Below are 16,126 nucleotides of genomic sequence, written 5' to 3'. Positions count from 1 at the left end.
GCTACCTCTGTGTCGGCACTCGGCAGTCCGTCCATAATTGTATACCACCTACCCGTGGTTTTTTTTTTCTTTCTTCTTTATACATACATACTACATCTCTTTATCAACCAGTCTATATTAGCAGCAGACACAGTACGGTAGTCCACGGCTGTAGTTACCTCTGTGTCGGCACTCGGCAGTCCGTCCATAATTGTATACCACCTACCCGTGGTTTTTTTTTCTTTCTTCTTTATACATACATACTACATCTCTTTATCAACCAGTCTATATTAGCAGCAGACACAGTATGGTAGTCCACGGCTGTAGCTACCTCTGTGTCGGCACTCGGCAGTCCGTCCATAATTGTATACCACCTACCCGTGGTTTTTTTTCTTTCTTCTTTATACATACATACTACATCTCTTTATCAACCAGTCTATATTAGCAGCAGACACAGTACAGTACGGTAGTCCACGGCTGTAGCTACCTCTGTGTCGGCACTCGGCAGTCCATCCATAATTGTATACTAGTATCCATCCATCTCCATTGTTTACCTGAGGTGCCTTTTAGTTGTGCCTATTAAAATATGGAGAACAAAAATGTTGAGGTTCCAAAATTAGGGAAAGATCAAGATCCACTTCCACCTCGTGCTGAAGCTGCTGCCACTAGTCATGGCCGAGACGATGAAATGCCAGCAATGTCGTCTGCCAAGGCCGATGCCCAATGTCATAGTACAGAGCATGTCAAATCCAAAACACCAAATATCAGTAAAAAAAGGACTCCAAAACCTAAAATAAAATTGTCGGAGGAGAAGCGTAAACTTGCCAATATGCCATTTACCACACGGAGTGGCAAGGAACGGCTGAGGCCCTGGCCTATGTTCATGGCTAGTGGTTCAGCTTCACATGAGGATGGAAGCACTCAGCCTCTCGCTAGAAAAATGAAAAGACTCAAGCTGGAAAAAGCACAGCAAAGAACTGTGCGTTCTTCGAAATCCCAAATCCACAAGGAGAGTCCAATTGTGTCGGTTGCGATGCCTGACCTTCCCAACACTGGACGTGAAGAGCATGCGCCTTCCACCATTTGCACGCCCCCTGCAAGTGCTGGAAGGAGCACCCGCAGTCCAGTTCCTGATAGTCAGATTGAAGATGTCAGTGTTGAAGTACACCAGGATGAGGAGGATATGGGTGTTGCTGGCGCTGGGGAGGAAATTGACCAGGAGGATTCTGATGGTGAGGTGGTTTGTTTAAGTCAGGCACCCGGGGAGACACCTGTTGTCCGTGGGAGGAATATGGCCGTTGACATGCCTGGTGAAAATACCAAAAAAATCAGCTCTTCGGTGTGGAAGTATTTCACCAGAAATGCGGACAACATTTGTCAAGCCGTGTGTTCCCTTTGTCAAGCTGTAATAAGTAGGGGTAAGGACGTTAACCACCTCGGAACATCCTCCCTTATACGTCACCTGCAGCGCATTCATAATAAGTCAGTGACAAGTTCAAAAACTTTGGCTGACAGCGGAAGCAGTCCACTGACCAGTAAATCCCTTCCTCTTGTAACCAAGCTCACGCAAACCACCCCACCAACTCCCTCAGTGTCAATTTCCTCCTTCCCCAGGAATGCCAATAGTCCTGCAGGCCATGTCACTGGCAATTCTGATGATTCCTCTCCTGCCTGGGATTCCTCCGATGCATCCTTGCGTGTAACGCCTACTGCTGCTGGCGCTGCTGTTGTTGCTGCTGGGAGTCGATGGTCATCCCAGAGGGGAAGTCGTAAGCCCACTTGTACTACTTCCAGTAAGCAATTGACTGTTCAACAGTCCTTTGCGAGGAAGATGAAATATCACAGCAGTCATCCTGCTGCAAAGCGGATAACTGAGGCCTTGACAACTATGTTGGTGTTAGACGTGCGTCCGGTATCCGCCGTTAGTTCACAGGGAACTAAATAATTTATTGAGGCAGTGTGCCCCCATTACCAAATACCATCTAGGTTCCACTTCTCTAGGCAGGCGATACCGAGAATGTACACGGACATCAGAAAAAGACTCACCAGTGTCCTAAAAAATGCAGTTGTACCCAATGTCCACTTAACCACGGACATGTGGACAAGTGGAGCAGGGCAGGGTCAGGACTATATGACTGTGACAGCCCACTGGGTAGATGTATGGACTCCCGCCGCAAGAACAGCAGCGGCGGCACCAGTAGCAGCATCTCGCAAACGCCAACTCTTTCCTAGGCAGGCTACGCTTTGTATCACCGGTTTCCAGAATACGCACACAGCTGAAAACCTCTTACGGCAACTGAGGAAGATCATCGCGGAATGGCTTACCCCAATTGGACTCTCCTGTGGATTTGTGGCATCGGACAACGCCAGCAATATTGTGTGTGCATTAAATATGGGCAAATTCCAGCACGTCCCATGTTTTGCACATACCTTGAATTTGGTGGTGCAGAATTTTTTTAAAAACGACAGGGGCGTGCAAGAGATGCTGTCGGTGGCCAGAAGAATTGCGGGACACTTTCGGCGTACAGGCACCACGTACAGAAGACTGGAGCACCACCAAAAACTACTGAACCTGCCCTGCCATCATCTGAAGCAAGAAGTGGTAACGAGGTGGAATTCAACCCTCTATATGCTTCAGAGGTTGGAGGAGCAGCAAAAGGCCATTCAAGCCTATACAATTGAGCACGATATAGGAGGTGGAATGCACCTGTCTCAAGCGCAGTGGAGAATGATTTCAACGTTGTGCAAGGTTCTGATGCCCTTTGAACTTGCCACACGTGAAGTCAGTTCAGACACTGCCAGCCTGAGTCAGGTCATTCCCCTCATCAGGCTTTTGCAGAAGAAGCTGGAGACATTGAAGGAGGAGCTAACACGGAGCGATTCCGCTAGGCATGTGGGACTTGTGGATGGAGCCCTTAATTCGCTTAACAAGGATTCACGGGTGGTCAATCTGTTGAAATCAGAGCACTACATTTTGGCCACCATGCTCGATCCTAGATTTAAAGCCTACCTTGGATCTCTCTTTCCGGCAGACACAAGTCTGCTGGGGTTGAAAGACCTGCTGGTGAGAAAATTGTCAAGTCAAGCGGAACGCGACCTGTCAACATCTCCTCCTTCACATTCTCCCGCAACTGGGGGTGCGAGGAAAAGGCTCAGAATTCCGAGCCCACCCGCTGGCGGTGATGCAGGGCAGTCTGGAGCGACTGCTGATGCTGACATCTGGTCCGCACTGAAGGACCTGACAACGATTACGGACATGTCGTCTGCTGTCACTGCATATGATTCTCTCAACATTGAAAGAATGGTGGAGGATTATATGAGTGACCGCATCCAAGTAGGCACGTCACACAGTCCGTACTTATACTGGCAGGAAAAAGAGGCAATTTGGAGGCCCTTGCACAAACTGGCTTTATTCTACCTAAGTTGCCCTCCCACAAGTGTGTACTCCGAAAGAGTGTTTAGTGCCGCCGCTCACCTTGTCAGCAATCGGCGTACGAGGTTACATCCAGAAAATGTGGAGAAGATGATGTTCATTAAAATGAATTATAATCAATTCCTCCGCGGAGACATTGACCAGCAGCAATTGCCTCCACAAAGTACACAGGGAGCTGAGATGGTGGATTCCAGTGGGGACGAACTGATAATCTGTGAGGAGGGGGATGTACACGGTGATATATCGGAGGATGATGATGAGGTGGACATCTTGCCTCTGTAGAGCCAGTTTGTGCAAGGAGAGATTAATTGCTTCTTTTTTGGGGGGGGTCCAAACCAACCCGTCATATCAGTCACAGTCGTGTGGCAGACCCTGTCACTGAAATGATGGGTTGGTTAAAGTGTGCATGTCCTGTTTTGTTTATACAACATAAGGGTGGGTGGGAGGGCCCAAGGACAATTCCATCTTGCACCTCTTTTTTCTTTTATTTTTCTTTGCGTCATGTGCTGTTTGGGGAGGGTTTTTTGGAAGGGCCATCCTGCGTGACACTGCAGTGCCACTCCTAGATGGGCCCGGTGTTTGTGTCGGCCACTAGGGTCGCTTATCTTACTCACACAGTCAGCTACCTCATTGCGCCTCTTTTTTTCTTTGCGTCATGTGCTGTTTGGGGAGGGTTTTTTGGAAGGGACATCCTGCGTGACACTGCAGTGCCACTCCTAGATGGGCCCGGTGTTTGTGTCGGCCACTAGTGTCGCTTATCTTACTCACACAGTCAGCTACCTCATTGCGCCTCTTTTTTTCTTTGCGTCATGTGCTGTTTGGGGAGGGTTTTTTGGAAGGGACATCCTGCGTGACACTGCAGTGCCACTCCTAGATGGGCCCGGTGTTTGTGTCGGCCACTAGGGTCGCTTATCTTACTCACACAGCTACCTCATTGCGCCTCTTTTTTTCTTTGCGTCATGTGCTGTTTGGGAGGGTTTTTTGGAAGGGACATCCTGCGTGACACTGCAGTGCCACTCCTAGATGGGCCCGGTGTTTGTGTCGGCCACTAGGGTCGCTTATCTTACTCACACAGCGACCTCGGTGCAAATTTTAGGACTAAAAATAATATTGTGAGGTGTGAGGTATTCAGAATAGACTGAAAATGAGTGGAAATTATGGTTTTTGAGGTTAATAATACTTTGGGATCAAAATGACCCCCAAATTCTATGATTTAAGCTGTTTTTTAGGGTTTTTTGAAAAAAACACCCGAATCCAAAACACACCCGAATCCGACAAAAAAAATTAGGTGAGGTTTTGCCAAAACGCGGTCGAACCCAAAACACGGCCGCGGAACCGAACCCAAAACCAAAACACAAAACCCGAAAAATTTCCGGCGCTCATCTCTACTCATGATGGAGTCCCACTGTTTGCTTTCCCTGACCTAGGTCACTATTCTCTTTGTCCTTTCTTTTCACATCCTTTTCCCTAAACCTTCTCCATTCCACCCTTATTCTTCTAATTGAAGTACATTTGGTTTCTAATGACATTGTGACTGCCTTTGGATATACTAATAATATACTAGGTTTGTAAACTTCAACATGTCTTTTTATTTGGAATGTATATATATTTTTTTTCTTGTCATGCTGAATGTCTTTTTTTACTCATGCTCTGGTATGTACTTCTTGATTCTTTCAAACAGATTATACAAAAAAAGATGATGGCTGAAAAAGTTTATTTCATCAAGCATATAATTTAGGTACAGTGATTTTCAGTGAGAAAAAGATAATTTTTGTATAAGTGTTTTAGAATTTTGCTTTGCTATAAGTCAGAAGAAGATGAAAGCAACATTTTCAAAACTATATCATAAATTATTGGCCTCATTTCATATTTGGCCATAAAATATAGTATGTTTAACTTGAGCAATTAGAGTATAGCGTTCCCAGCCATTTAATTATGACACCACAAAGGAGAATTAATTTATATCTTGTCATCCCATTTATTTATTATTAATACATTTTGCACCCATAGTTTATGAACAGAAATTATGATGCAAAAATTGAGAATTTTTCATGTGTATATTAATAATAATAATAATAATAGTATTTATATAGCCCTCTTTCTCCATCAGTTCTTAAGGCACTTTACATACATTAAAAACAATGCACATATTACAAAACATTTAAGTAAATCAGCAAATGACAAGCCATACAGATGTAAAAAGAAAACTTTGAGCAGACATTAAGCATAATGTAGTATTGGTGTAGGCATTTTAGGTACGAGCTTCCAAGGCCTGTGTATTCCACCCCATCTTGGGTGCACTGCGTAGGATTACCTTAGGCGGTATATTCTACCCCTAGAAGAGATCACACAAAATGGCGAGATTATAATGACTTAATCCTCAGAGTAAGGTTCCAACAAAACCACCAGGTCCATATATTTTTCATCCCATCTACAAGCATACCAGGTGAGGCAGCCAAGTTTGGTGCACTACGAAGGTTACACAGTGGGAGGTGAGCCATAGAAGGGCCCAATGCATACTGTACATGGCGTAACTGACACAAACTAACACCAGGTCATTCATCAGTGCATCATCTCTACCCCTAGAAAAAAATCCTAACATTTTAACAGATGTTCGGGAGTTTATGGGGAGAGGATGCTGTTTCTTGCAATTTTTATAGTTTCACAAATATTTTTTTTATTCTCTTTATTTCTGAAGGTAGTAGATGTTAACAAGACAGTTACAGACAATAGATCAATTGTAGTAAGAAGTCCAGCAATAGATAAAAATAATGAGTAACACAATCTTTATGCATATAGCTTAGCAGATAGCACATAAGATGATTCAGGATAATTTATATCATAATAGGACATATGGCACTACAATTCAAAATAGAAGTTACTGTAAAAAAACTACCATTTTTTCTATCATACAATTTTTAATCATAACATTTTTATATGAGTAATAGTAAAAGTAAGAGGGACATCTGGGGGGAAAGGTAGAAGAACAACTACAAAAAAAAAATGTTGTGTGTTTGTTGGGGGGGGGGGAGGGGAGGTTCACCAGGCAACAATGTAGTATCAGAAATATTAAGCCCAGTCCAGGCAGAGCACGATTAAAGTGAGAGAACCACGGGGAGCAAACGTCATGATATTTAGTTATATTGTCATGGAGAAGAGCCATGATGTATACCATGGAAGCAGTGTACCACACCTTATTTATTAATGCTGCAATAGAGGGTGCGGCATGCTTCTTCCAATTTGAGACAATTAACAATTTGGCAGCATTAAAAACATGTCCACAGAGGTTATTAAAAGGTTTGGAAACCTCTAAAATCGGTAAGCATAGCAATGCTTATAAGAGTTCCTTAGGGGGTAAAGAGATATTGAGATCACCCAACAAGGACATAACATTATTCCAATATTCAGTAATAGAAGGGAATTCCCACCATATATGAAAATAAGTACCTTTTTGTCCACATTGACGCCAACAGAGGTCTGAAGTCAGTGGATATAAAGAGTGCAGTCTTTTAGGTACCATGTACCACCGAGTATAGATTTTAGATGAGTTCTCTTTTAAGTTGGTGTTAATAGATGTTTTAGCTACTCTTTAACCACTCCTCATCATCTAGACATTTCCCTAAATCTTTTCCCCATACCGCTTCTAAGGGCTCTTTATCTATGGTGGTGGAGTTGCTAGCAATGAATATAGGATAGATATAGTTCCTTTTCAACCCTGGTCATGAGTATACAGACGCTCAAAGGGGCGAAGGTCTCTAAATGTCCATGATTTACTAAAGGAATGAATAAAACTAACAATCTGCATGTAGTTTCACAAATATTTTAATGGTTTTTCATAAACTACGTCAATACTGAGGTTTTGGGTTTTGACAGATCCTATTCTGATCCTATTACTACTGCAAAAACAGCTTTAAAGAGTTACTTCTAACCATTTTAACATTAAGTATTATGTTATTTTTAGGAAGTAACACATATTAATGACAAGTACAATAACAAAAGAAAAATGTGATTACCTAGATGATGGTTTAGCCTTGTGCAGATAATGTATTTGTTTTGTACAGATAGTTCTATTTTCACCCATTTCATAGTGCTGTACACATAGACATCAGTGGGAAAAAATGAATGCAAAACCCCTTAAAAACACTTTCATACAACTGACAGTGTTGGAACAGAAATTATCACTATCTCTTTTCTTAACACCATTCTCTTTGTTTTTATTGATTGAAAGACCTTAGATAAAAACACAAAGTACAAATTGAACTGTCTACAGACAAATGTATACAGAAAAAAATGACTACAAAAATAAATGTTTTCCCTTACAGCAAATATATGATCTTATAGAATTTCAGTTCATAAATTTTATATATATAAGTGTGTGTGTGTGTGTGTGTGTGTGTATGTATATATATATATATATATATATATATATATATATATATTCAGTGATAAAATATCTGTATTTAATTACTGACAGCTATTATTTGTATTGTCAAAAAAGTCAGTATAATTTGTCACCCATATTATTGTAGAGCATGGGTATTTCTCTAATTAAGATTTAACATTTCAAACAATGCTTTATGCAATTTTATTGAATACACAGATCAAATATGAAAGATGCTGAGATGCTGATATATTCTGTTAAATAACAATTACAGCAATTTCTGTGTGACTATCCTCTGGGTGGAGGAATAGATAATGCACTCATTCAGGTTGGATAGCAATACGCGATCCAACCGCAAAAACTACTAAGAGGATGTGACCGCATGCGGGAGGGGTGCGGAAATGCTCTGTTTTCAAGGCAGAGACAGAGCGTTGCGAGGCGGCGATGGAGAAACGGGGGCAGTGCCAGTCAAATGGTGGGCATGACTGGGCCATGATTGGGGCGGCTGTGTGACGTCACACGCAGCTGCTGCAATCACAAAAATTGTGGCAGGCTACTTAATTTTTAGCAATCACGCGGAAATTGTGGTGCAACCACAATTTCAGTGTGGTCAAGTGTGTGCTTGTGGGAGGGATGATAGCATGCTGGAAAGGCTTGCCCTGTGATGGACGGCCACCAGCATGCTATCCAAAGGATTGTAAATTCTGCTACTTAGCAGAATTTGCAATCCTTACTGAATCAGGTCCAATTTGAGGTTTCAAGAAATGTGGGCCCCTCACCTAAAAATATGTCCCTACAAAGGTCAGGGGCTTTGTTTCTCCTTTTAGTTGTTGATATATTGTATAAATGCCTTCATAGTAGATGTTAGCTTGACTATAGACATCTTATGATAACATTATGGAAAATAACAACTTGCATTTCCTAGAGGTACAACTATAACATGACAATGCTCTAAAAATAGTCCTCTCCATCGAATTGTATACATAGAAGAGGAAAAAAAATCAGATGGCACAATAATGTGTTACAATACCTCACTTTACTCTATCTCCCCGTGGTTGGAAAATGAATAGTGATTCTGAAGAGGAAAAAAATCATCTGTGATATAGAAATACAGATAAAATTGGTAAAAAGGCTTAAAACAGGGGCAAATTCAGTATGAATCGCAAGTAGCGATTCGTACGGAATTTTTGCTGAGGGGCCGCAGGCACATGCGCAGCAGGCCCTACTGCGTATGCGCCCGCATTTCTGTGGGGGGCCACAGAAAATACGATCACCTCTGCCTGTCAATCAGGCAGAGGCGGTCGCGGGGCGGAAGGTGGGCGTCAACGCTCCATTTTCTGAGTGGAAATGGAGCATTGCGGGGGTGTGCCAGCCCAAATGGTGGGCTGGTACGTGCATACGGGGGTGTGTCAGGGGTGTCAGGGGTGCGGCTGCATGACATCACACGCAGCCACTGCAACAGCAAAAATGGCACCGGGACTCCTGCGGCCGCAGCTAATTTCTGCTAAAAAGCAGAAATTGCGTGCTGTTCGCAATTTCTGCTTGAAGCAAGGGGGAAGCGCCGGTCAGCATGCTGGGCGGCCTTGCTCAGTGCTGGGTGCCCCCCAGCATGCGTGCTAATGGTTAGCAAATTCTGCTGATTAGCAGAATTTGCTAACCTTACTGAATTGGCCCCACAGTACATAGAATGAATCACCAGCAATAGATGTACTTTAGGTCAGTAGTTCTCAACCTCGGTCCACAAGTACCCCCAACAGTTCATGTTTTCCAGGTCACCAAGCAGTTGAACAGATGTATTCATTACTCACTGACACATTTTAAAAGACCAACAGGTGGAGCAAATTATTTCACTTGCAATCCTGTGAGGAGACCTGGAAAACATGAGCTGTTAGGGGTACTTGAGGACCGAGGTTGAGAACCACTGCTTTAGGTAATATAGGTATTATGCTTACAGAGCCTGTTTTGAAACCAGCATGTAACCTATAAATGTGGTTTCCCTCTTTTCACTTCTGTGTTTCAGCAATTGTCATGGAAATTCCATGATATAAAATCAGAGAAAGTACCTCCAAATTAACATTTTAACATACCAAGCTATTTATTTGTAACAAGTAGAAATAAATACTTGCAAAACAAAATTATTCCCTAGTCGAAAGAGCAGGATATCTTAGATAGAAGTCAATATACTGTACTGTTTTTAGGTGAGTCCACATTTCACAGATGGTATCCTGAAAGGTGTTTCACACAAATACAGCCCCTGTGTCAGAGGTCCTGCTTCAAGCCTCACCACACCAATGTATTTTAATTTCACAGAGTATTTGTCAAGATGATTCTCATGTTACAGTTTACACTATGAGATAACCCACAAGAACTTTGTTGGACTACCATTTTTGCCATTTGATTTAATTTATTTTTACATATTTCAGTGTTAAAATGAATTGTGTGGTTCCTATCATTTGCTTGGTCTGGTCGGCCTTTGCTTGAAGTTCCCTGTACTTTGCTTTTTGTTTGTTTTTAGGAACTATGATATGTGTTGTGGAGGAGAAAAGTTTAAGGGGACACAATGGCCACAGCCATTTCCCATGTCAACACAACTCATATGTATTGAGGAACAGACAATATATGAAAGGGAGGAATAACCTGACACAAAGTGACATTTTAAGAGGATTTCCAGAATCTGTTTAATTTTATGCCATCTCGTGTAACCCCGCAGAGGTGATACAGCTGATTCTCCCAGCCAAGGGATATCAGTAGCACCCTACAACTGGTAGTAAAGTGAACCCAAACAAAAATCTACTGCAACCAGTTGGCCACACTTTACCACCATAACAAAGATCCTAAGTCGAACCTATCAGTGTAAATAAATAGACAACTACTGAAACTACCCATGATGATGGTAAAGATGTTAAAGATGGGTATGCTTGAAAATGAGGAGGTAATACATGAACACCAGAGTCTGATATACCATTTATACTTTATCCAACTTTCAGCAACCAAGGAGGGATTTAATATTGTACACCTATTATTTAACCACAGCTGTGGATGTTTTTATCACTATTCTAAAGGGATGGGTGTCAAACTCATTTGCAGGGATGCCTAAACAAAAGCATACTGCATGAAGACCGATCAGAACTGGAACTCAATAAATGAAGTCCCATCAGATGCACCAGAATGGAACCCCCCAGTGCAGGATGCTGCACAAGATATGAGGAGAACAAAACTAGATGACATGCAAATTGCTGCAGGGGTGCAGTAATATCCATTTCCCTTTGCCCAACTAGTCAGTCTAATGCAGGTCATGTTCAAAATGCAGTGTAAACTGACAAAGAACAACTTAGAATATATAAGCAACATGTAATGAGTAATGTATATACTGTAGTTCTTTTGAGAAAAATTAGTCTAGAACTGGGCAGTGATACATGATGCAAAAGGAAGAAATAATGTACATCTTACACTAAACTTTCTGTAAAAACTTCTGTGTCCCCAGTATTCAGGGCTAAGCCACCCAGTGTTTTCTGTGGGATGGACTTATAGCAAGCATTCTTCAGCTGACCTTACAAGGTAGGTGTTGTATGCTCTTGTGAATGCAGAGGCGTTAAGTTTCCACTGATGTATGCGACTCAGCCACCCAGTGGTCCCCTCATGGCATTCCCGCTTCAGCGTGGAGACCAGTGTCAGGGATTGTTCGGAAATGGACGTCACATGCCTTCAATAGGTGAAAACTCTGTAATGTATCCAAGTACATGCAATTTATTTATTTTTTCCAGTCTGTGTAAAGGATGTTGGCTGGGGGTGTGTATAGTTAATGTTTTCCCTTCATACATCAGTTGATTGATTTGCAGGGTTTAAAAAAAAACTGAATAAAAGTGGAAAACAGATTAAATATATATATATATATATATATATATATATATATCTCCTATATAATAGCCCAGATCTGTGACTTTGTGACTCATTTGCTAATGCTGGGCGGAGTCACAACACTGGGCGGAGTTAGTCAAATCAGTCACAGATCTGGGCAAATCTATAGGAGACTAGGAGCAGAAGCAGATGGTATGGGCATGGCACAGGCAGGGGTGCATACCTACCAGCTTTCTTCAGGCAGGAGGGACACACATGCGGCGAAAAGGGGCGTGGCCAACGAAAAGGGGCGTGACTTCACCGGAGGGCCCCCATTTTCGTCAGTGAGGGGGCATGCTCAGCGCTCTGTGAGCTGCTGGCATGCCCCAAGGGGCAGATTATGAGTCCGGGGGGCCCAGGGCACTTGAGACAGGGGGGCCCTATCTCATTGCTGTGCCTGCTGTGGGTTTGGGGGCATGGTTTAATCGCAGCTGCGTGGCCACGCCCCCTTATGCAAATTCCGGAGATTTTTTTTTCATGGGATTTTGGCCCCTCAGCTAGGGGTAAATCCAGAGGGGGTGGTTGCTCCCCACTACACACCCGCACAGGCCTCCCTGCAACACCACAGACCTGCCAACAGGCAGCAGCGTGCGCTGGCTGTAGCACAAAGCTGCTGCTGTTACTGGCAGGACGGGGAGCTTAAGAGCTGGGACAGAGCTACTCCAGCCAGGAAGGCCCCTAAAACTGTGGGGCCCATGGTACGTACCCCCTGGCCCTCCCCCCTTAATCCGGCTCTGCTGCCGGAACCCCCGCTTAATCCATACCCCCTGATGCCCCCTCTCCTCCTGTCTCCACTAAATAGACGCTGTGCGCATCTATTCACCGCTGTTCTGCTAAGCAGAACAGCGAGTTCAGGAGCTTCCCAACTGACCCCCCTTCACCGCAGGACACTGCGGGCCACGGGTGGGACAGCGGGACAGACCCCAAAAAATGGGACTGTCCCGCGAAAATCGGGACAGTGGAGAGGTATGGGGTTGTGTGAGGGGGTATGCCGTACAGACAGACAGGCACCGGCTCACTGTTTGCTTGACCCCCCACATCAGCAAACTCTGCAGGGGCTCTCTGGCGCGGAGGAGCGTCACTTTCTGGCACACTCCACGCTTCTTAGCTGCAGTTTTGTGGGGCACCTGCCGCTGTGCAGGTTCCATAGTGCCTCTGTTATCTCCAGCCCTGGCAACCCCACCGCTAGCTGCAGCGCTGCCACCCGCAGTGAGGTGCGCCCAGCTCCTTCACACACTTTAGCTGGCGGGTAGCGCTGCAGAAGTCTGCGCTGACTGCAGGCTCCGACCCCCTCCTCCCTCCAGCCGCAGCGTCTCCTGGGAGCTAACCAGTCACTCCCAGTCTCCCCCTTCCACAGTGCCCGGCAGCCGCGAGGCCTGCGCAGCGTGCATGCTACGACTCCCCCCTCCCTCCAGCCGCAGCGTCTCCTGGGGGCTAACCAGTCACTCCCAGTCTCCCCTTTCCACAGTGCCTGGCAGCCGCGAGGTCCGCGCCGCGTGCATGCTATAAGACCCCCTCCTCCCTCCAGCCGCAGCGTCTCCTGGGGGCTAACCAGTCACTCCCAGTCTCCCCTTACCACAGTGCCTGGCAGCTGTGTGAGGTCTGCGGTGTGTGACTGAGGAAGGGGGGGAGGGATGCGGACGGGCAGAAGAAGCAGGACTCCAGCTTGAGAGAGTCAGCCATGCCAAGTCTCCACCAGCAGCAGATCCCAACAGGTTGGAGTGGAACAGCAGCAGCCAGCAGCAGTGACTCCGGTAAGACACATCTGTCTGTCACCACTGTTCTGTCCCTAATACCCATCTCTCCCATGCCCTGTGTTCTGTCATGTCCCTGTCACCCCTGGCCTTGCCCTGTCACCCCTGGCCTTGCCCTGTCACCCTTATCCTGGCCCTTTCACCCGTATCCTGGCCATTTCACCCTTATCCTGGCCCTTATCCTGGCCATTTCACCCTTATCCTGTCCCTGTCACCCTTATGCTGGCCCTGTTACCCCTATCCTGGCCCTGTCACCCCTGTGCTTGCCCTGTCAACCCTATAATGGCCCTGTCACCCCTGTCCTGGTCCTGCCGCCCCTACCCTGGCCATGTCACCCCTATCCTGTCCCGGCCCCATCACCCCTGTCCTGGCCCCGTCACCCCTGTCCTGGCCCGTCACCCCTGTCCTGGCCCCGTCACCCCTGCTCAGACCCTGTCACCCCTGTCCTGGCCCTGTCACCCCTGTCCTGGCCCTGTTACTGCATACCCTTCAACTAACATTTTGGCAGGTACAGTCCCCGCAGCGCCTCCAGACCCCTCCCCAATGCTAAACAAAACACAAGCAAAACAAGTGCGCTGACCTGGGTGGAGTTCAGGTTAATTACTTATTCATCAATTTGTTAGTGTGTGCTGCTGCTTCCCCCTATTGAGGTAATTGCCAACCTCAAGGAAGTAAACTAAAAAAGAATTTTTTGTGTTGGGGATGCGCTACACCACTAGCAAAAAAATATAAAAATACTCATAGAAATGTACATATGATTCTATATATTATTGTGTATAAAAAGGGTTTAATACTCATTACACAATTTCATAAACAAAAAGTTATAATTTATTTTTAGAGAATTACATATATAGACAGCTTATAAAAAATTCATTAATATAAAAGCCTGTATTACTGAGCGGCAATGTATTAGATCTAACATGACTTTATGCACAGATCAACATTGTTTCAAAGCCTAGGACTGTTTAAAAAGCTAAATCAGCTATACAACCGATTTCTACATGTGTTTTTTATAGAAGAGGTTTGTTTTAAACTTGTGATCTTAAAGGGGAAGAGCCGCTCAGTAATACAGGCTTTTTTTGCTAGTGGTGTAGCGCATCCCCAACACAAAAAAATCTTTTTTAGTTTATTTCCCTCCCCAATGCACCACACCTCCACACCTTCCCCTCCACCACATGCGGCACCCCACCCCTCCCCCATATGCAGTGCCTCCAGACCCCCTACACCACCCATGGCTCCCACTCCCCCGCCCCTCCACCACCCACAGCACCTCCAGGCCCCCTCCACCATCCACCCCCCATATATGTCTCCCCCCACACCTGCCCCCCCTCCACCCACAGCATCTGCAGACACCCTCCTCAATCCGTGGTTCCCCCCCACTCCTCCCCCACCCACTGCACCCCTCCACCTGCCCCTCCACCACCTGCAGCACTTCGAGACCCCCTTCCCCATCTGCCGCACCACCTGTACCTGCTCCTCCCCCACCCATGGTGCCTCCAGACCCCCTACCCCACCCCGCCCCTTCCCATCCCACAGCATCTCTGGAACCCTTCACCCATCCGCAACATCCCTGCACCTGCCCCTCTCCCACCCATGGCACCCCTGCCCCTTTCCCACCTGCAGTGCCTCTAAACCCCTCCCCCATCTGCAGCCCCCACTCCTCTGCCCCTCCCCCATCCGTAGCACCTTCCGACCCTTCCCCATCTGGGCCCCCCCACGCATCCGCCCCCTCCTCCACCCGCAGCATCTACAGATACCCTCCCCCATCCGCAGTCCCCCCCGCACCCGCTACATTCTGTACATCATGCCCTGCAGGTGCTGTTCACGCCGTCGCAAGGGGCTGTGCCTCCTTCGCCAACGCACGCCCTTTCATTGTGCAATATTTAACCACTAACAAAGGAATGCAGGTAATACTCCATATAATACAAATATTGAACCCGAGAAAGGCATGCAAGGGTTAAGGGGGCGTAGCCCCTTGCAACGGTGTGAAGAGCGCCCGTAGGGCGCGATGAAGCAACTAGTATATATATATATACACACACACACACACACACACATGAAAATGGTAATTTTCTCTTCAAAAATGTAAACAATGAATCAAACATAAGTAGAGTAGGAGTTTCAAGTGTATTGAGCTAGTATATCTACTTACATCTTGAGTAACTCTTATTATCCACTAAAATTTACACACTGTTAAAAAATAGTTGCATGGGGAAAGTGTATATTGGGAATATAATAGAAATTCAATTTGTATTTGGACATTCCTTGGATGGGTGCAGGGGTGTCAGAATTGACAACCTGCCCCCACAGAGGCACACTCAAATGATTAAATGCATAGCATCAGGCCTTTCCAGCAGGTTTCTGAGCAGGGAAAGGCAGGATGAGAAAACACTGAACTGAGCTGTACCAGATGCAAATGAAAAGTTATGACATCAAGAAAGACCTTGACTTCCTTGCAGCAGATTTCCTACACTCATATACCATTCATATCTAACACTGGTGAAACCAGCTGTGCTGGATGACAAACATTCTGTCTGCTACAAAACTGCTATTTTCATCATAGTCTAGAACTATTGGTTATAGAGGACTCAGCAGCATCAATCCACCTCAAACTAAAATGAAGTAAGTCACCAACTCCATCGAAGAGCCAGCAGGAGCTATATTAGTGCAGGAGTTAGGATA

Source organism: Pseudophryne corroboree, chromosome 4, assembly GCF_028390025.1.
Source record: "Pseudophryne corroboree isolate aPseCor3 chromosome 4, aPseCor3.hap2, whole genome shotgun sequence".
Lineage (NCBI taxonomy): Eukaryota > Metazoa > Chordata > Amphibia > Anura > Myobatrachidae > Pseudophryne > Pseudophryne corroboree.
Note: the sequence above shows the minus strand (reverse complement) of the source record.